General features: G+C 33.3%; 1 non-coding gene across 1 annotated transcript; it reads right to left on the bottom strand.

Moving 5' to 3' along the window:
* Positions 1-12292: 12292 nt before the first annotated feature.
* LOC139856519 (small nucleolar RNA R71) lies at positions 12293-12399 on the bottom strand. The gene has a single exon (XR_011761996.1). It is a non-coding gene; the product is annotated as a small nucleolar RNA R71 (small nucleolar RNA).
* Between the last annotated feature and the right edge of the window lie 8985 nt (positions 12400-21384).

Raw genomic sequence — 21384 nt, forward strand, 5'->3', positions numbered from 1 at the left:
ATGCGACAGCGGAAGCTCTTAATAATCACCTGAGAATAAACATGCTTAAAACGTCAACAAAAATGTTGGTGAGTTATAGGTTTAACCTATATATATCAAATCGTAACAATAGACCACAAGATTTCATATTTCAATACACATCCCATACATAGAGATAAAAATCATTCATATGGTGAACACCTGGTAACCGACATTAACAAGATGCATATATATAAGAACATCCCCATCATTCCGGGACACCCTTCGGATATGATATAAATTTCGAAGTACTAAAGCATCCGGTACTTTGGATGAGGTTTGTTAGGCCCAATAGATCTATCTTTAGGATTCGCGTCAATTAGGGTGTCTGTTCCCTAATTCTTAGATTACCAGACTTAATAAAAAGGGGCATATTCGATTTCGATAATTCAACCATAGAATGTAGTTTCACGTACTTGTGTCTATTTTGTAAATCATTTATAAAACCTGCATGTATTCTCATCCCAAAAATATTAGATTTTAAAAGTGGGACTATAACTCACTTTCACAGATTTTTACTTCGTCGGGAAGTAAGACTTGGCCACTGGTTGATTCACGAACCTATAACAATATATACATATATATCAAAGTATGTTCAAAATATATTTACAACACTTTTAATATATTTTGATGTTTTAAGTTTATTAAGTCAGCTGTCCTCGTTAGTAACCTATAACTAGTTGTCCACAGTTAGATATACAGAAATAAATCGATAAATATTATCTTGAATCAATCCACGACCCAGTGTATACGTATCTCAGTATTGATCACAACTCAAACTATACATATTTTGGAATCAACCTCAACCCTGTATAGCTAACTCCAACATTCACATATAGAGTGTCTATGGTTGTTCCGAAATATATATAGATGTGTCGACATGATAGGTCGAAACATTGTATACGTGTCTATGGTATCTCAAGATTACATAATATACAATACAAGTTGATTAAGTTATGGATGGAATATATTTGTCACCAATTTTCACGTAGCTAAAATGAGAAAAATTATCCAATCTTGTTTTACCCATAACTTCTTCATTTTAAATCCGTTTTGAGTGAATCAAATTGCTATGGTTTCATATTGAACTCTATTTTATGAATCTAAACAGAAAAAGTATAGGTTTATAGTTGGAAAAATAAGTTACAAGTCATTTTTTTAAAGGTAGTCATTTCAGTCGAAAGAACGACGTCTAGATGACCATTTTAGAAAACATACTTCCACTTTGAGTTTAACCATAATTTCTGGATATAGTTTCATGTTCATAATAAAAATCATTTTAACAGAATAAAAACTTTTAAATCAAAGATTATCATAGTTTTTAATTAACTAACCCAAAACAGCCCGCGGTGTTACTACGACGGCGTAAATCCGGTTTTACGGTGTTTTTCGTGTTTCCAGATTTTAAATCATTAAGTTAGCATATAATATAGATATAGAACATGTGTTTAGTTGATTTTAAAAGTCAAGTTAGAAGGATTAACTTTTGTTTGCGAACAAGTTTAGAATTAACTAAACTATGTTCTAGTGATTACAAGTTTAAACCTTCGAATAAGATAGCTTTATATGTATGAATTGAATGATGTTATGAACATCATTACTACCTTAATTTCCTTGGATAAACCTACTGGAAAATAGAAAAATGGATCTAGCTTCAATGGATCCTTGGATGGCTCGAAGTTCTTGAAGCAGAATCATGACACGAAAACAAGTTCAAGTAAGATCATCACTTGAAATAAGATTGTTATAGTTATAGAAATTGAACCAAAGTTTGAATATGATTATTACCTTGTATTAGAATGATAACCTACTGTAAGAAACAAAGATTTCTTGAGGTTGGATGATCACCTTACAAGATTGGAAGTGAGCTAGCAAACTTGAAAGTATTCTTGATTTTATGTAACTAGAACTTGTAGAATTTATGAAGAACACTTAGAACTTGAAGATAGAACTTGAGAGAGATCAATTAGATAAAGAAAATTGAAGAATGAAAGTGTTTGTAGGTGTTTTTGGTCGTTGGTGTATGGATTAGATATAAAGGATATGTTATTTTGTTTTCATGTAAATAAGTCATGAATGATTACTCATATTTTTGTAATTTTATGAGATATTTCATGCTAGTTTCCAAATGATGGTTCCCACATGTGTTAGGTGACTCACATGGGCTGCTAAGAGCTGATCATTGGAGTGTATATACCAATAGTACATACATCTAAAAGCTGTGTATTGTACGAGTACGAATACGGGTGCATACGAGTAGAATTGTTGATGAAACTGAACGAGGATGTAATTGTAAGCATTTTTGTTAAGTAGAAGTATTTTGATAAGTGTATTGAAGTCTTTCAAAAGTGTATAAATACATATTAAAACACTACATGTATATACATTTTAACTGAGTCGTTAAGTCATCGTTAGTCGTTACATGTAAATGTTGTTTTGAAACCTTTAGGTTAACGATCTTGTTAAATGTTGTTAACCCAATGTTTATAATATCAAATGAGATTTTAAATTATTATATTATCATGATATTATCATGTATGAATATCTCTTAATATGATATATATACATTAAATGTCTTTACAACGATAATCGTTACATATATGTCTCGTTTAAAAATTATTAAGTTAGTAGTCTTGTTTTTACATATGTAGTTCATTGTTAATATACTTAATGATATGTTTACTTATCATAGTATAATGTTAACTATATATATATCCATATATATGTCATCATATAGTTTTTACAAGTTTTAACGTTCGTGAATCACCGGTCAACTTGGGTGGTCAATTGTCTATATGAAACATATTTCAATTAATCAAGTCTTAACAAGTTTGATTGCTTAACATGTTAGAAACATTTAATCATGTAAATATCAATCTCAATTAATATATATCTCAATTACAGCGAAGGGAGCTCCGAATCGGTAGAAGAGTCTTTTCAGGAAATTGGTAACGACCTTGGCAATCTACTGCTAAGAGGACATATTCTTTCCCATTAGACTTAGGGAATGGCCCCATAAAGTCCAATCCCCATTTATCGAAGATTTCGAAAGCTTGGATATTAGTCCGAGGCATCTCATTCTTCATAGAGATAATCCCTTGTCTTTGGCAAACGTTACAACGCTTTACAAGCTCTTGCACATCTCGAAATATAGTAGGCCAATAAAATCCCGAATTGTAAGATGACCTCCAGTTGGTCTGTGATGACATTGGTGAAGAATCCTTGTTGCTTGTATCTCATCTACACATCTCCTGATTATCTGATCAGGGCAAATTCTGAATAGGTACGGATCTTCCCAGTAGTAAAACTTAGCATACGTGAAGAACTTCCTTCTTCGGGATGTGCTCATTACTTTTTTCACTACTCCGGCAACTAGGTAGTTGGCTATCTCAGCCTACCAAGGGGTATCAGTGAATTGTGATCCTATGTTGGCTTGTCCTAAGCTCATAAGCTGTTCTTCCGAAAATTTGTCTCTAATATCTTGTTCAACAAGTTGTTGCATCGCTGGATTCTCCAAACGACTAAGATGATCTGCTGCGACGTTCTCTGCTTCTTTCTTATCTTTAATCTCATTATCGAATTCTTGAAGGAGTAAGATCCATCGTAGGAGTCTTGGTTTAGCATTTTCCTTAGTAAACATATATTTTAGGGCCGAATGATCTGTGTAAACCGTAGTTTTGGACAGGATGAGATAGGAACAAAATTTGTCGAAGGAAAAAACTACTGCTAGCAGCTCCTTTTCCGTAGTGGTGTAATTTTCTTGAGCTCCGGTTAAGGTTTTGCTAGCGTAATAGATTGGATGAAAATGCTTATCTTTCCGTTTTCCTAGTACAGCTCCAAATGCGAAGTCACTTGCGTCACACATGATTTCAAAGGGTAAAATCTAATCAGGAGCTATCATGATGGGTGCATGTGTGAGCTGTTCCTTCAGATAGTTGAGCGCTTGAATACATTCTTCATTGAAGACAAATAGAACTTCCTTTCCAAGGATACGAGTAATAGGTCATGTGACCTTCGAGAAATTTGTGATAAAACATCAGTAGAATCCAGCGTGTCTAAGGAAACTCCTCACAGCATTTACTGTGGTAGGCTTTGGAAGCTTAGTTATGGTTTCAATCTTAGCCTTATTGACTTTTATTCCGAACTTAGATATCTTATGTCCTAAAACTATCCATTCTTTACCATGAAGTGACATTTTTCCCAAATTAGAACTAAGTTCGAATATTCACACCGGGTGAGCATCTTGTCAAGGTTAGAAAGGGATGACTCAAAGGTACCACTGAAGACAGAGAAGTCATCCATGAAGACTTTCATACAACGTTCGATCATGTCATGGAATATAGCCACCATACACCTCTGAAATGTAGCAGGTGCATTGCATAACCCAAAGGGCATGCTTTGATAGGCATATGTTCCATACGGATAGGTGAAGGTTGTCTTTTCGTGGTCCTTTGGATCGAGGGGATTTTGAAAGTAGTCGAAAAAACCGTCAAGGAAACAATAGAACTCATTTCCTGATAGGCATTCCAATATTTGATCTATGAACGGAAGTGGAAAATGATCTTTCCGGGTTGCATCATTTAATTTACGATAATCTATGCAAACCCTCCAACTGGTGACCTCCCGTGTTGGAATAAGCTCATTATTCTCATTATTGATTACGGTCATTCCTCCTTTCTTGGGTACCACTTGAACATGACTGACCCATGGCGAATCGGAAATAGGATAGATCGGACCGGCATCTAGAAGCTTGATTACTTCTTTCTTGATGACTTCTTGAATCATTGGATTAACCCTTCTTTGCCTCTGAACTGATGGTTTGAAATTATCTTCCATGAAAATCTTGTGGGTGCAATAATTTGGACTAATCCCTTTTATGTCGGAATTCTTTCAAGCAATTGCTTTCTTATGCGATTTCAGAATCTTTATCAATTCTGCCTTCTCATGTGGCATGAGATCTTTAGAAATGATTAAAGGAAGTTGCGATTCTCCTTCTAAGAATGCTTACTCCAGATGTTCGGGTAACTTCTTCAGCTCCAATTCCAGTGGTTTCTCGATAGACGGCTTCATTCTTGCTATTTTCTTTCTATCTAATGAGTCATATCTCTCATGGAATTCTGATTCTTCTTCCTTAATAGTGGTCACTGATGTTATCTGTTCTTTGGTTTGGGAAATTGTCTTTCTTAATGCTTCATCTTCAGAAACCACTTCTTTAGTTTCGAAGGTTGGTTCAGGATTTTCATGACAGTCCTCATTTAACTGCGGTTCCTGAAATACTGGAATAAAGTCTGTTTCTTCATTTGTTCTTCTTCTTAACAGAGGTAAATGAATGCCTTGACCTAGCGGTGCTATATGGTTAGTTTTGCCAATAAAGTTACGTTCGAAGATAGGAGATTTATATGGATCAGGATCTATGGCTGAATCGTTATCAAGATTTTCTTTAGGAGGTGTAAAGAATAGATCCTTAGAAATTTGATCTTGTCTGCATATAGCCATGGTATCCTCCAGATATTCGTTGACGAGTTCATGAAAAGAACCAGCAAGATTAAGATCTTCTTCACGAGGGTGGCTCATGAGTCGGTCGACATTGAATGTGACTTCTTCATTTCCAACTCTTAATTTCAGTGATTTCTCGTGTACGTCAATTATGGCTTTGGCAGTATTCAAGAATGGTCTGCCAAGTATGAAATGTCCCGTTCATATTGATTATAAACGTTCCATATTAATTGATTTCGTCGCGAGGTTTTGACCTCTATATGAGACGTTTTTCAAAGACTGCATTCATTTTTAAAACAACCATAACCTTTATTTTATCGATAAAGGTTTAAAAATCATTACGTAGATTATCAAATAATGATAATCTAAAATATACCGTTTACACACGACCATTACATAATGGTTTACAATAAGAATATATTACATCAAAAATAAGTTTCTTGAATGCAGTTTTTACATAATATCATACAAGCATGGACTCCAAATCTTGTCCTTATTTTAGTATGCAACAGCGGAAGCTCTTAATAATCACCTGAGAATAAACATGCTTAAAACGTCAACAAAAATGTTGGTGAGTTATAGGTTTAACCTATATATTATCAAATCATAATAATAGACCACAAGATTTCATATTTCAATATACATCCCATACATAGAGATAAAATTCATTCATATGGTGAACACCTGGTAACTGACATTAACAAGATGCATATAAGAATATCCCCTATCATTCCGGGAAATCCTTTGGACATGATATAAATGAATTCGAAGTACTAAAGCATCCGGTACTTTGGATGGGGTTCGTTAGGCCCAATAGATCTATCTTTAGGATTCGCGTCAATTAGTAGATCGGTTTACTAATTCTTAAGCTACCAAGAAAAAGGGGCATATTCGGCTTCGATCATTCACCCATATAATGTAGTTTCAATTACTTGTGTCTATTTCGTAAATCATTTATAAAACTGCATGTATTCTCATCCCAAAATATTAGATTTTAAAAGTGGGACTATAACTCACTTTCACAGATTTTTACTTCGTCGGGAAGTAAGACTTGGCCACTGGTCGATTCACGAACCTATAACAAATATGTACATATATATCAACGTATGTTCAAAATATATTTACAACATTTTTAATACTTTTTTTACTGTTTTAAATTTATTAAGTCAGCTGTCCTCGTTAGTAACCTACAACTAGTTGTCCACAGTTAGATGTATAGAAATAAATCGATATATATATTATCTTGAATCAATCCACGACCCAGTGTATACATGTCTCAGGCTAGATCACAACTCAAAGTATATATATTTTTGGAATCAACCTCAACCCTGTATAGCTAACTCCAATATTACTGCATATAGAGTGTCTATGGTTGTTCAAAATATTATATATAGATGGGTCGATATGATATGTCAAAACATTTGCATACGTGTCTATGGTATCCCAAGATTACATAATATATTAGAATACATGTATAATACAATATAAGTTAGCTAGCTTATGATTAATATAAATTTGTTACCAATTTTCACGCAGCTACAACAAGCAAAAATATCCAATCTTGTTTTACCCATAACTTCTTCGTTTTAAATCCGTTTTGGGTGAATCAAATTGCTATGGTTTCATATTGAACTCTATTTTATGAATCTAAATAGAAAAATTATATGTTTATAGTCGAAAATATAAGTTACAAGTTGTTTTTGTAAGAGGTAGTCATTTCAGCCGAAAGAACGACGTCTAGATGACCATTTTGGAAAACATACTTCCACTTTGAGTTTAACCATGATTTTTGGATATAGTTTCATGTTCATAAGAAAAATCATTTTCCCAGAAGAACAACTTTTAAATCAAAGTTTATCATAGTTTTTAATTAACTAACCCAAAACAGCCAGCGGTGTTACTACGATGGCGTATATCCGGTTTTACGGTGTTTTTCGTGTTTTCCGGTTTTAAATCATTAAGTTAGCATATCATATAGATATAGAACATGTGTTTAGTTGATTTTAAAAGTCAAATTAGAAGGATTAACGTTTGTTTGCGAACAAGTTTAGAATTAACTAAACTATGTTCTAGTGATTACATGTTTAAATCTTCGAATAAGATAGTTTTATATGTATGAATCGAATGATGTTATGAACATCATTACTACCTCAAGTTTAGTAGGTAAACCTACTGGAAGTGACAAGAAATGATCTAGCTTCAAAGGATCTTGGATGGCTTGAAAGTTCTTGAAGTAGAATCATGACACGAAAACAAGTTCAAGTAAGATTATCACTCGAATTAAGATAGTTATAGTTATAGTAATTGAATTAAAGTTTGTATATGAGTATTACCTTGATTTTGAATGATATCTTACTGTAAACAACAAGGATTTCTTGAGGTTGGATGATCACTTTACAATATTGGAAGTGAGTTAGTAAACTTGGAAGTATTCTTGATTTTTATGAAACTAGAACTTGTAGAATTTATGAAGACCACTTAGAACTTGAAGATGAAACTTCAGAGAGATCAATTAGATGAAGAAAACTAAAGAATGAAAGTGTTTGTAGGTGTTATTGGTCGTTGGTATATGGATTAGATATAAAGGATATGTAATTTTGTTTTCATGTAAATAAGTCATGAATGATTACTAATATTTTTGTAATTTTATGAGATATTTTATGATATTTGCCAAATAATGGTTCCCATATGTATTAGGTAAGTCACATGGGCTGCTAAGAGCTGATCATTGGAGTGTATATACCAATAGTACATACATTTAGAAGCTGTGTATTGTACGAGTACGAATACGGGTGCATACGAGTAGAATTGTTGATGAAACTGAACGAGGATGTAATTGTAAGCATTTTTGTTAAATAGAAGTATTTCGATAAGTGTCTTGAAGTCTTTCGAAAGTGTATGAATACATATTAAAACACTACATGTAAATACATTTTAACTGAGTCGTTAAGTCATCGTTAGTCGTTACATGTAAATGTTGTTTTGAAACCTTTAGGTGAACGATCATGTTAAATGTTGTTAACCCATTGTTTATTATATCTAAAGAGATGTTAAATTATTACATTATCATGATATTATGATATATTAATATATCTTAGTATGATATATATACAGCTAAATGTTGTTACAACGATAATCGTTACATATATGTCTCGTTTCGAAATCATTAAGTTAGTAGTCTTGTTTTTACATATGTAGTTCATTGTTAATACACTTAATGACATATTTACTTATCATTTATCATGATTAAACATAGTGTATCAATATCTTAATATGATTCATATGTATTTAGTAAGACGTTGTTATAACGATAATCGTTATATATATCGTTTCGAGTTTCTTAATTCAATAAACTCAATTTTATGTATATAACTCATTGTTAAAATACCTAATGAGATACTTACTTATCATAATATCATGTTAACTATATATATAATCATATATATATGTCATCATATAGTTTTTACAAGTTTTAACGTTTGTGAATCACCGGTCAACTTGGGTGGTCAAATGTCTATATGAAACCTATTTCAATTAATCAAGTCTTAACAAGTTTGATTGCTTAACATGTTGGAAATACTTAATCATGTAAATAACAATTTCATTTAATATATATATAAACATGGAAAAGTTTGGGTCACTACAAAGTATGAGTGGGACCTTCGTGTCTTCCTCAATATCCATAGTGACGAAATCAACGGGAAATGCAAACTTATCCACTCTGACTAAGACATCTTCAGCTATTCCTCGAGGAATCTTAACTGTTCTGTCCACGAGTTGGATAGTCATTCTAGAAGGTCTTAAGTCATTAAGTCCTAGCTTCTTGAATAATGAATAGGTCATTAGGTTTACACTGGCTCCCAAATCTGCTAACGCATTGCTGATTTGGACATCTTGTAAGTAGCAAGGTACCGTGAATCTTCATGTATCTCCTAACTTAGGGGGAATACCATGTTGTAACACTAATGAACATTCCTCACTTAAAGGTAAGGTAACTATCTCTCTTAATCTCTCTTTGTTTGAAAGTAATTCTTTGAAAAATTTACCGTAGTTTGGCATCTCTACTAAAGCATCTACTAGTCGTACATTCAAATGCAGATTTTAATAATATCCCAATACTTAGTGAATTGCGCTTCTTACTTTTCCGTCCCAAGCCTACCTGGAAAAGGTATGCGGGCTCGCGGAATAATTTTCTGAGTTTTAGGAGAGATAGGTTCCGGTGGATTGATAACTGGGTCAATTAGCACAGGTTCCGTATCGGAAAAGTTTTGTATGGGTATATTAACAGTTATTTCCTTCACACCTCTAGTTACTACTATGGAATCTGATATCGCTCCATTTATATATGTTTTATTTCGCGATATCTACCTCACTTCACTCGGTTTTTAACTATCTCGGAGCCTATTTAGTGTGTTATTGAGCTAATTGGTAAATTAAGGGCTAATGAATAGATTTGGTGTAAAATTGACCAAATCATAGATAAAATTGGCTAAGAAAATGACAAGTGCAGGAAACAGCTCCAAAAGCGCCGCTCCTGAAGGCCCAAAAGCTCCAATCCAGAAGGAAAAGCGACGCTAATATGCACGATTTGTCTCCAATTTTCATCAGTGAGCAGAAGCGCCGTTCTACATGTCAAAAGTGTCGCTCCTGATCAAAAAAAGCGTCACTCCTCAACAAAACCGTCGCCCCTATTCAGAGCCAAAAGCGGCGTTCTAAAGTCAAAAGCGCTGCTCCTCACCAAGCCAAAAGTGCCGCTCCTGAATTAAAAGCGGCGCTCCTGACACTGTTTCAGCCCATATTTTCAGCACTATAAAAGGAACGAGATTAGGTCATTTTTCATATGCATCTTTGGGAGCAGCTGCTTAAGGTCCGATTTTCACATACAAAACCCTAATTTCATCATCCATTAGTGTTTAAGGGTGGATTCAAGGAAGCTAGGTCAAGATTCATCATTGTTTAGCTTAGATCTTCACCTTCTTTACATTTTAGGTTGTAATCTTTACTTTACTTTTCATATTTAGCATTGATTACTTGTAATAACTTGAAGATGATGATGATTTACATTTCTATGCTTATTATTAGTTTAGTTTTAGCTATGATTGGCTAAATCTCTTGTGTTTGCTTATCTATGAATCTCTAATGCTAGTGTTTGCCCCAAATCAATTGATTATTGTTGTTTAAATGAATTACATGATCATGTGTTGTTGACTTGGCTAAAGATCCATTATTATGAGTTTGTTTTAGGCTTGACTTTGATTACATATGTTGTGTAGCTCTCTTGGTAATTTGAGAAGTGAATCAATATGTGCTTCAGCACCTTAGGTGATCTAGACAACTAGTTTAGGAATTGCAAGTGATTGTGTTCTACATCTAGGTTGGTTTTCAATTAGCCTTTAATCAACATAGTAATGCCGATTATCTTAAGTGATTTCAATAGTTGGGGGTTTTAAGTGATTTTAACCTAAGCTCAATCTCAATGACCAAATCATGCTTAACTTGATCTTAAGATATAAAGCTTATGTGAATTCGTGGAGTATCATTTGATTTGAGGTTTAGTAGTGATGCTAAATATTTAATAGTTCAACAACTAATGAGATAGAAATATAGGCAAAATGGGGCATGCCAATCATATAGAGGATTAGATAAGTGAACACGTCTTAGTTAATTTATTTTAAGTCTTAATACTTCACTACTTGTCTCTTGTTACTAGTTTAATTGACAAATTTTGGTTTGTTTAATTGTGCAAGTTTTAGTTGTTAGTTGATATCAATTGAAACCCCCCCCCCCCCCACAAATCAAACAAACCCTAGGATAATTGATAGTTTCAAATATTCGACTTACACCGTGTCTGTTGGGACGAACTTGATAAGAATACTTACATTAAAGTGCTACAATAACAGGGTTCTAAGTGCTCGTTAGTTGTGTGTGCTTGATTGTAATGTTTATATCAAATATAAATTTAGAGGGTAAAAGATGTATATCGCACGAACACATCACACTTTCTTGGCACCGCTGCCGGGGATGCGGTTAGCTTAGTTGGTTATTTGATTTAAACTTTTAATTGTTCGATCCTTTCATAGGGGTTCACCCTTACGGAAGTTACTTTTCGCATTTTATATTATTATTTTTGTTTAGAAAATCACTTGTGTTTGTGTTGTGATTGAAGGATAGGTACCTTTGGTGTATGAAAACAAGGTCTCACAAGGATCAAGAATTCACACATCCATTTTCCGATCCAGAAAGACACGTGCACAGGGTTTATAATCGTAGAGAAGAAAGGGTATTAAGAAAGAATTTTGAAGCTTTGCTATTTTGTTTAGAAGAGATGGATCCAAACGGTAATCCGATTCACGATGAAGAGGGTAATCCTAATGGTCCTCCGGTTAATCAAGAGTTATTGAATGATCCAAACGACACACCAATGTGGAACGCTAGATTGGTTGCACCAACAATGATAGCACCGGCTATTACAAAACCACCAATTAAAGAGGATAATTGGAAGATTGAGGGTAACTTTTTCACATTTATCAAGGATACATACTTTCATGGGTTGATAGATGAAAATTCGTTCGAACATATTCAACACTTTAATGATCTTTGTTATATTTACAAAACCAAAAACGTCACCAATGACGCTTTTAAGCTAAGGGCATTCCCCTTCACACTTCAAGGAGATGCAAAAGGTTGGATGCAAAGTTAACCATCCGGTTCCATAAGGTCTTTTCAAGAATTAACAAACGAGTTTATCAATCATTTCTTTCCACCGTCAAAAGTAGAGCGGCTTAGAATGGAGATTAATGGGTTCACACAATGGGGTGATGAGAGTTTGTATGATGCATGGGTACGATTCAAGAAGCTACTAAGAGCTTGCCCACCGCATGGTTTGACGAAAAGGGAGTATACCAAAACATTCTATCGGGGTAGTAATACTTTTACGAAGCAATATCTTGATTCTTCATCCGGTGGGGTATTTATGTATAAATCACCAAATGCGGCCAAAATTATGTTTGAGGACATCTCGGTCAACACGTATCAATGGGCACCTTCACCGTGGGATTTGACAAGGAAACGTGTAGCACAAGTCGAGAGTGAAAATGGGCAAGTGATGCTTGCAAGCTTGAACAATCAATTTCAAACATTTGGGAAAGAATCAAAGAAGATTCAACAAACGGTAGTTGCAATGCAAGTAGGTTATCAACGATGCGAGGGTCCACATCTCACGAAGAATTGTCCTCAAATTACTCAACGCAATCATGTTGATCTAGATGATATTCCATTGAATTTGGATGCTCATGTGAACTACCTGAGTAATCAAAACTACCAACGGGGAGGAACATCTAACCAAAGCTACTACAATCCTAATAAAAAACAAGTATCATTCACCAACAAAACCAATACACCACCCGAATTCACAAACCAAAACCGAAATCAAGGTTACAACAACTATAATCAAAACCGAAACAACAACTTCCAATACCAAAACCAACAACCTTACAACAACCAACCTTACAACAATCAAGCCATTTCGAATTATCAAAACAACTAAGGTTATAGTCAATCACAAAATAACCAAGGTTACAATCAACAACCTCAACAAAACAATCAACAATCCTAACCTTTGAAGAGCTTAGAAGAAATCATGCAAAACTATATAAAGAAGGTAGAATCAACCGAAGCTTTCCTAATGAAAGAGAATGAGCTCTTGAAGCAACAACTCCAAAACCAACAAGCCTCATTCCAAAACCTTGAGAGCACCGTTGGAAGAATTTCGAATCAAGTTGCCGAAAGACCACAAGGAACTTTACCTTCAAACACTCAAGTTAACCCGAATAATTACAACAACCAAAATAACCAACAAAACCACCAAAATAACACGAGAGTTATTCCTATCGAGAGCAACACTACCAATCCAATCCAAAATCAAGCGAGTTCATCAAATCCCACCAATACTTATGCGCAAGTGAACCCGATTGATTCAACCGAAGAGGATCAATCCGAATATCCTCAAGCTTTCAAGTTCGACATTGAAGGAGACAAGTTTGATTTTGATGAAGCGTTAGAAATTGATACTATCGACTATGGGGTATTCAAGTTTTCGGAAAATTTGGACTATGCAACATTCATTCCCTACCAAGTTAAAAGTGTAATGTCCATGGAGATACCGAGTCAACATGCAAGGAGTTAAATCGAGATTTTAAGCAAATTCAATTAGGAAAGGTTGATAAAGAGCAAAAGGTCGAAACTTTATTGAATACGAAGGCACAAAAGAATGAGGCTGAGGTTCTTGCTACATCAACTAAGGAGAAAAATGAGACACCGGTCTCACATCCTCAATCACTACATCCTACACATCTAAATGATGTGGATTGTAAGTCAACCTTACCCGACAACGAAAATATTTATGTTAAAATCCCCTTGGCGGAGGTGCTTGAGAATATGCCCAACTATGGGAAATTTTTGAAGACACTCATGGCCAAAAAGGGAGATGTTAAGCAAGCATCCACCGTTTTCTTGAAAAAGGAGTTTGATGGAATTTTAAAGAAATGTAACCTACCATCAAAAATGGGTGATCCCGGACCTTTCCTTATCCCATGCAATGTAAACGGTTCGGAGATGCTCACATCTTTAGCCGCTTCGGGAGCAAGTATCAACTTTATGCCCTACACCGTTTACAAAAGGCTAGGCCTAGGTGATCTTTCACCGTGATCTTTCACCCACTACAATGGGAGTCAAATTAATTGATTAATCAATTAACTCTAGTATGGGGATTGCCGAAAACTTAATTGTTAAGGTGGGGGACATGGAATTTCCCATTGACTTTGTTATTGTTGATATAAAGGAAGACCCGGTTGTACCCCTTGTTTTGGGAAGGCCATTTTTGGCAACCGCGGTCTCTTTCTTTGACTTTAGAATCGGGAAATTGACTGTTCGGGATAAAGGGAAATGCATGAGCATAAAAACCAAACGTGTTAAAACAACATTAATGCCATTGACCACACCACAAGTTGTTGCTAGTATGCAATGCATTGCAAGCACAAGGCAAGTAGGTTCACCAATTAAAGGTAGTGGGGGATTAACCAAGGGAATTCAAGGTAAAGCCAAAAATCAAAATTACATTGTTGACAAGTCTATGCGAAAATTATTTGGGCGGGTGTATCGGGCTTCATCCAAAAAGGATGAACACTTGAGAAAACGCCTAGTGTCAAATTTGTCAAAACATGAGAAAGTCAAACTTAAGGAGTTAATCAATGAAACTATGGTAATGAATGATTGGTTAATGTCAATGTTAAGTGGTGGTGGTAATGAAAATGTTTCCCTTAGTTCAAAGGAAAGGGAAGTTTACCACCCGGGGATTAGTTGAAATCTCAAGGGGATGGGTGTAGGGTGATATACTCGTTAAAAACTTTCCACAATTGTGTATATAATTACTTTTAATTGCATTTCCTTTAGAATTGTATGATATTCCTTTTCTTAGCTGCATTTTTTGTGTGTGTTTGTATTGCATACATATGAGTAAAACCGAAAACGTCAAAAATAGTTTGTGAATGGGTCAAAATGGACTTAAAATTGGAAAAATTGCAATCAGGTACAAAAGCGGTGCTTTATTCCTAGGAGCGGCGCTTTTCACTTACAAGAGCGACGCTTCTTCCACAAGAGCGACGTTTTAACCTGCAATTTCGTGTCAAAAATGAACAGTAGACAAGAACGGCGCTTTTTATTTTTAAAAGCGGCGCTTTTAGTTCGCCTAGAGCGACGATTTTCTTTCAAAAGCGATGCTTCTGTTTTCTCAGGAGCGGCTGATGTGCAAAAGTGTGCAGTGCTTAATTTGCCTTTCAAACCTTTAAATTTATATAACCTTTATTATTACACTTTTAACACTCTAACAAGCAAAAAAAACCCGATCAGAGGTAGTACTTTAGGTTATCGTCCCAAGAGAGCGTAGATGCGTTATAAGTTGTTTATAGCTTAGCTCTTATTAAAGAACTAAGGATATTTTTATGTCTTTTATTGGATAGATTCTTATCTCTTAGGAAAGAGATGATTTAAGATAAACAAAATAACAAAATAAAGCAAGAAAGTAAAGATTCAAATTAAACAATTATAAACAAAAGCAGCTACATGAACGAATAACTCATACGAGAATCATATTAGGCAAGTTTCATAACTTATATTAACACAAATCAAGATAACAATCATAGACCAATTATTATCCCTAAACAGGTTAAGACAAGTGTTGCATATCATTTAATAAGCAGGACTTAAAGCATATACTAGACATGTGATGTGCATGACTAATATCTCAATTCTTAGCATTCAATTCAATTACATGATACATATCAATCTTATGATGCAGATTAACATGCAAATAGACTGAAAAATTATATAAGCTATTAAACATCAAGTAGATCAACTCAAGTTACTAGCTGAAAGTCAATTACTACTTAGTTTTCATGCAATCATTAATTAAACACATCCAAACAGAGGATCTTTTTTTTATAAAGGCAAACAGAGGATCTTCGACTAAGCCTAACAATATCAAACTCTATTATATAAGTGTAATTCCAACTAAACAAGTTTATCACTATTATGCTGTTTAACTTAGTTGCATGCAATTCAATTTAACAAGTTTGATGGACTAGATATAAACAAGTAGCATGAATCGGATAATAGATCGTTGGATCAAGTACTAATCAATCCTAAAATCATGTTATCTAATCATTAAGCATGACAAATAAGTATATTTAAGCAAAACAGATTCGAAATAGTTCAAATATCATCACAGAAACTCGACCATACAGATCTGGGAAAGAACCAGAAACTGTACGGATGAAGCATTGTGTGAGGACCCGTCCTAATCCATCTGGACGAAGTCATCAACATTTGGTCCCATTGCGATGATCGACTCCAAGTAATGTCCTTTAAATGAGCAAATGCACAGCGGAAGACTTAATTCGTACCTGAGAATAAACATGCTTAAAAGTGTCAACCAAAAGGTTGGTGAGTTCATAGGTTTATCGTATCAATTATTTCAATATATTAATAGACCACAAGATTTTATAATCATAAACATAATACACTCGCAAGTGTATGTAAAGCATTCTAAGTGGTTGAGCACTTGGTAACCATAATTAACATTTAATCACGTTGCATATTCCCTTTATTATGAAATCTCACTACACCGTACCAAGTGTAGTCACCGAAATGAAGTACTGTGCAACCGTTGAATACTGGTCGTCCAGTCTGGTTGGGGTTGTCAGGCCCGATAGATCTATCAACAGGATTCGCGTTTACAATACCACATGTAAATAGTAGTTACCAAGCTACAGGGAAGTATGCCAGTGGTACAACTCAACGTAGAATATATTTTTAAGTACTTGTGTCTATTTCATAAACATTTATAAAAGCAGAGCATGTATTCTCAGCCCAAAAATATATATTGCAAAAGCAATTAAAAAGGGAGCAAATGAAACTCACCATAATGTATTTTATAGTAAAAATACATATGACGTCACTGAACAAGTATAGGATTGGTCTCGGATTCACGAACCTATAGCAGTTATTTATATATTAACACATATGATTATAATTGAACAAATTCATATATTATTAGTGATATAATTGTTAATCTAAGAAATTATTTGTTTCATTAATAACTTAGTTAGATATATTTATTTTTATACACTTTAAATAGATAATTAATACTTATTACAAAAATATTAATATGGTTATATTTTCTGTTATAAATATATTTTTATATAGAAAAATCTGTATTTGATATATTAATAATAGTAATTAATAATAATGATAAAAATCATGATTATTCTAATAATAAAACTAATGATAATTTTAATAATAAAAATGATAATTTTAATTTAAAAAAATGTTAGTTTCAATAATAATATTACTTTTAATATAAATGATAAATTTAAAAATAATGATACTTTTAATAGAAATAGTATTAATAATAATAATAATAATAATAATAATAATAATAATAATAATAATAATAATAATAATAATAATAATAATAATAATAATAATATAAATAGAATTATACCATCAAGTATCATTATCATCATGGATCATTAACATCATCATCGTCTCATCATCTTAATCATCATTACATTCATTTATTATTGCCATCATCATCATGATCATGATCATAATCATAACCATAATTTTATGTATCCTCTTCATTATCATAACACCGTTTGTCATCATCATCATCAAAACACATCTTTATCATAGAATCATGATCATAACCGAAGCATCATCATAATTCTTATCATCATTCTTTATTTTGTGATCATAAACATCATAAATCATTTATTATTTCATGTATTTACTTATTATGCTTCGTATCATCTATCATATGCATATTCTTGTCATATTTGTATTAACACACACATCATCCACTCGTCTTTACCATTATCTTAACAGACATATTTCGTACTCATCATTTTAACATCACACTTTAATATAACCAATCCATTCACCATCACCTTACCAACCTGAAATCAACTTAATATATTCATCACCCCATATTATTTTGGTTATAATTCAGCCCACCAAGAAGAAATAGCCTCGGCCCAACATGTTAACATGCGGTAGCCTAACCATTAAATCAAAAGTCCATTGGGTTGTTAAATGTATCGATATCAAAACAGCCCAACAGCTAAAATTATGGATTTAGGATTCGATTTATTGAAGAACATATGTCATTACAGATGCAAATAGCCAAGCAACCTACTCCCACCATCTTCTTTTCATCATTTAAAAAAAATAATATAGTCCCACTTGGTCGGCCATAAGGGAAAATGAATTCACAAAAAGCAATACAGCAACAGTAGCGTGATTCTTTTGGATGGTTTCGCATAAAATAATAGCTGCAGCAGTTTAAGGGTCTTCTTGAATTGATATCGAGCTGAATCAGAAAAGAAGGAAAAAGAATATGTATGCATGATGATGGTGGTTTGTGAAGAGGGTGGATGTTTGTGAAGGTTGTTTGTTGGTGTTTTGTAATAGTTGACATTGATGATGAGGTGGCAACCATGATCATGTAGTTTTAACATTTCGATGATGGGTTAAGTTAAGAGGTGATGGCTGTTTTGAATCTTACACAAAACAGAAGAAAAGAGAAGACAACAAGTGTTCGTGGGTGGTGATTTTGGGTTCACAAAATAACAAGAAGAAGGAAGAGTGAGAGAGAGAAGAGAGTGAGGTAACCGTGAGGTTGTATGGGGATGGTGACTGGTTTCTAGGTGTTGTGATGAAGGTGGCGGTGATGTACGTAAATTGTTGGAGGTGGTTGAAACAGAAACGTGAAGGTAGTGGTGATTGGTGGTTTTTCATGGTGGACGGTGGTTGGGTGATGATGGAGGTGTTGGTTATCACGATACTCTAGAGAGAGAGGTGGTGACTAGTGGTCGGAGATGGTGATAACCGGTGATTGTATGATTGCCAGATATGGTGGCGAGATTTGTGGCAAGGATGATTGCTTCGGTTTGACAAAAAAATTAATATGGGTCTCCATATGTATGTGGTGTTTTGTTGAAGGTGATTGAAGTGGTGAGAGTGATTGTTTGAGTGGGTTATGTTGTGTAAATGTTTTCTATCTATCTGTACGTTTGTATATGTATATATATATATATATATATATATATATATATATATATATATATATATATATATATATATATATATATAACGAGAATGAGATGGTTATAAAAACATGTGTAAATAGATATATAATATATGACTTCTCTGGTAACAAAAATCAAAAAGCACATAGTAACATGCATAGTATTAATAAGAATTCAATAATTTAAACAGTTTAGCAGCCATAGATTTGTATCTTCTATCGACAGTTTATACCGAATGATTATATCGTGTCCATTGCTAAACAGCTAACGTATAAAAGTGTTCCTAAAAATTCCAAATTTTTAGATTAAATATAATTAATTATTTCACTCATTAACTGTTTAAAACTTGATCAAAAAGATGTGTCTAATATTTATTTTTAATTCCAAGTAATCTGTATGGAGTATTAAAACCCAACCCGTCAAAGTAAAAAGATATTTTTAATAAATCCTAAACTTTTATATAACTTATTTATGGATCAACTTTTATCTTGATCTCATCATGAATTCGGATTTAGACTCATTTAATATCAACCTTAAAGATTGACCTGTCATTCGAGCTTGATCCCAACTAAAAATTAAATATTTTTAAAAATTAATCAAATATATTCTAAATATATTTTTAATAAAGTTAAAATTGATATAACTTATTTTCAGATCACCGTTTATTTTTAAGATCACATAAGTTGAAATTTAACTTGTTTAAATAACCATCGAATGATGAACCAATGCTACTTATAGTTTACTAAATGAATTCGAAACCAAATATATATTTTATATACTTTATTTATTTACGTAAATACTTTTATTATATATTATTATTATTTTACAATAATTAATTCTAACAATTACTATATATAATATTTCATATAATTATATACGTTTATATATATATAGATGCATGTCTATTTATAAGCAATCGTATCGTGAGTCGTCGGGAATAGTCGAAGGGTAATTGAATATGTGAACACAATTCAAATTTTTGAGACTCAACCTAACAGATTTTGATTATCGTGTCGAAACCATATAAAGATTAAGTTTAAATTTGATCGAAAATTTCCGGGTCATCACAGTACCTACCCGTTAAAGAAATTTCGTCCCGAAATTTGGTTGGGATGGTCATGGCTAACAATAAATATGCTTTCATGACTCATATGAGCTGATAAATAGAGTTTTATTACTGTTGAGTAATATGGATGAGATAATTCGATTACTCGAAGAGTACGAGTGAAGCGATTACAAAAGAGTGAAATGAGAACATTAAATATTTTCCTTAACTTTTGACATAGTTAGGGTTGAATCCGTAATTCATGGAATTTAAAGATAATTTTTGAAATCTATATAAGGTTTGATTCTTCGATAATTAAGGAAATTAAGATCTTCTTGATTAAATGCGGTGATCTGTCTCGATTACCCCATCGGATATTTTGTTATAAATCCACCCTCTTCGTTTCCTTTATATCTTGGAGTTCCATCCTTTTGTTCTCTCTTCTCGACTCTAAGTCAAGCGAATAGTGGTCCAGAATTCGTAGATATGAATTTCGAAAAGAAATCGTAATGGCACAATCTTGAGTTGTCAAATTACCAGAATATCCTGGAAAAGACCGAATCATCAAGAAAATATTTTCCTAATATCTTTGGAGGTTACATAGAATACAAGAGTCGTGTAACATGGTACATGATGAGGGTATGACCTACTATGAATCATCACGTTCCATTTAGAAACTCAGCATGACTTACTGTAATATAATCACGTTGGCCAAGCGTAATTATATTATACTAACTCATGCTTCAATTTCCTACACTTCTCCAGAATTCATTCATAATTTATACTTAGGTTTTACAGAAGTTTCAAATATAATGGAATGCAGAAAACACGAAGAGATAGATAATTTCGGACAAGAATATTTATGAAAATATCCTTAGAAATATCGAAGATATTTATGATGACATTTTAGAATTTCTAAGTTCGAAGGTTGGTGAAGAAAAATTTTCAGCAAGATTTTAACATGACTTCGGAGCAAGATATTCTCTAAAGATTTCATCGGATCCAAAATTACCTATATTCTTTGAATATAGGGTTTGGTCCTTGTATTTGTTCTTTGTTTCCTTCATAGTTTTGCATAATCCGCTTTCCCGTATCAATTTCCTATTGAGTGTTTCCAACACTCTATTCTTTATCATCAAACTTTTAACTATTAAGATTATCTACAGTTTTGCTGCTTTATCA

The sequence above is a fragment of the Rutidosis leptorrhynchoides genome, chromosome 6 (assembly GCF_046630445.1).
Source record: "Rutidosis leptorrhynchoides isolate AG116_Rl617_1_P2 chromosome 6, CSIRO_AGI_Rlap_v1, whole genome shotgun sequence".
Taxonomy (NCBI): domain Eukaryota; kingdom Viridiplantae; phylum Streptophyta; class Magnoliopsida; order Asterales; family Asteraceae; genus Rutidosis; species Rutidosis leptorrhynchoides.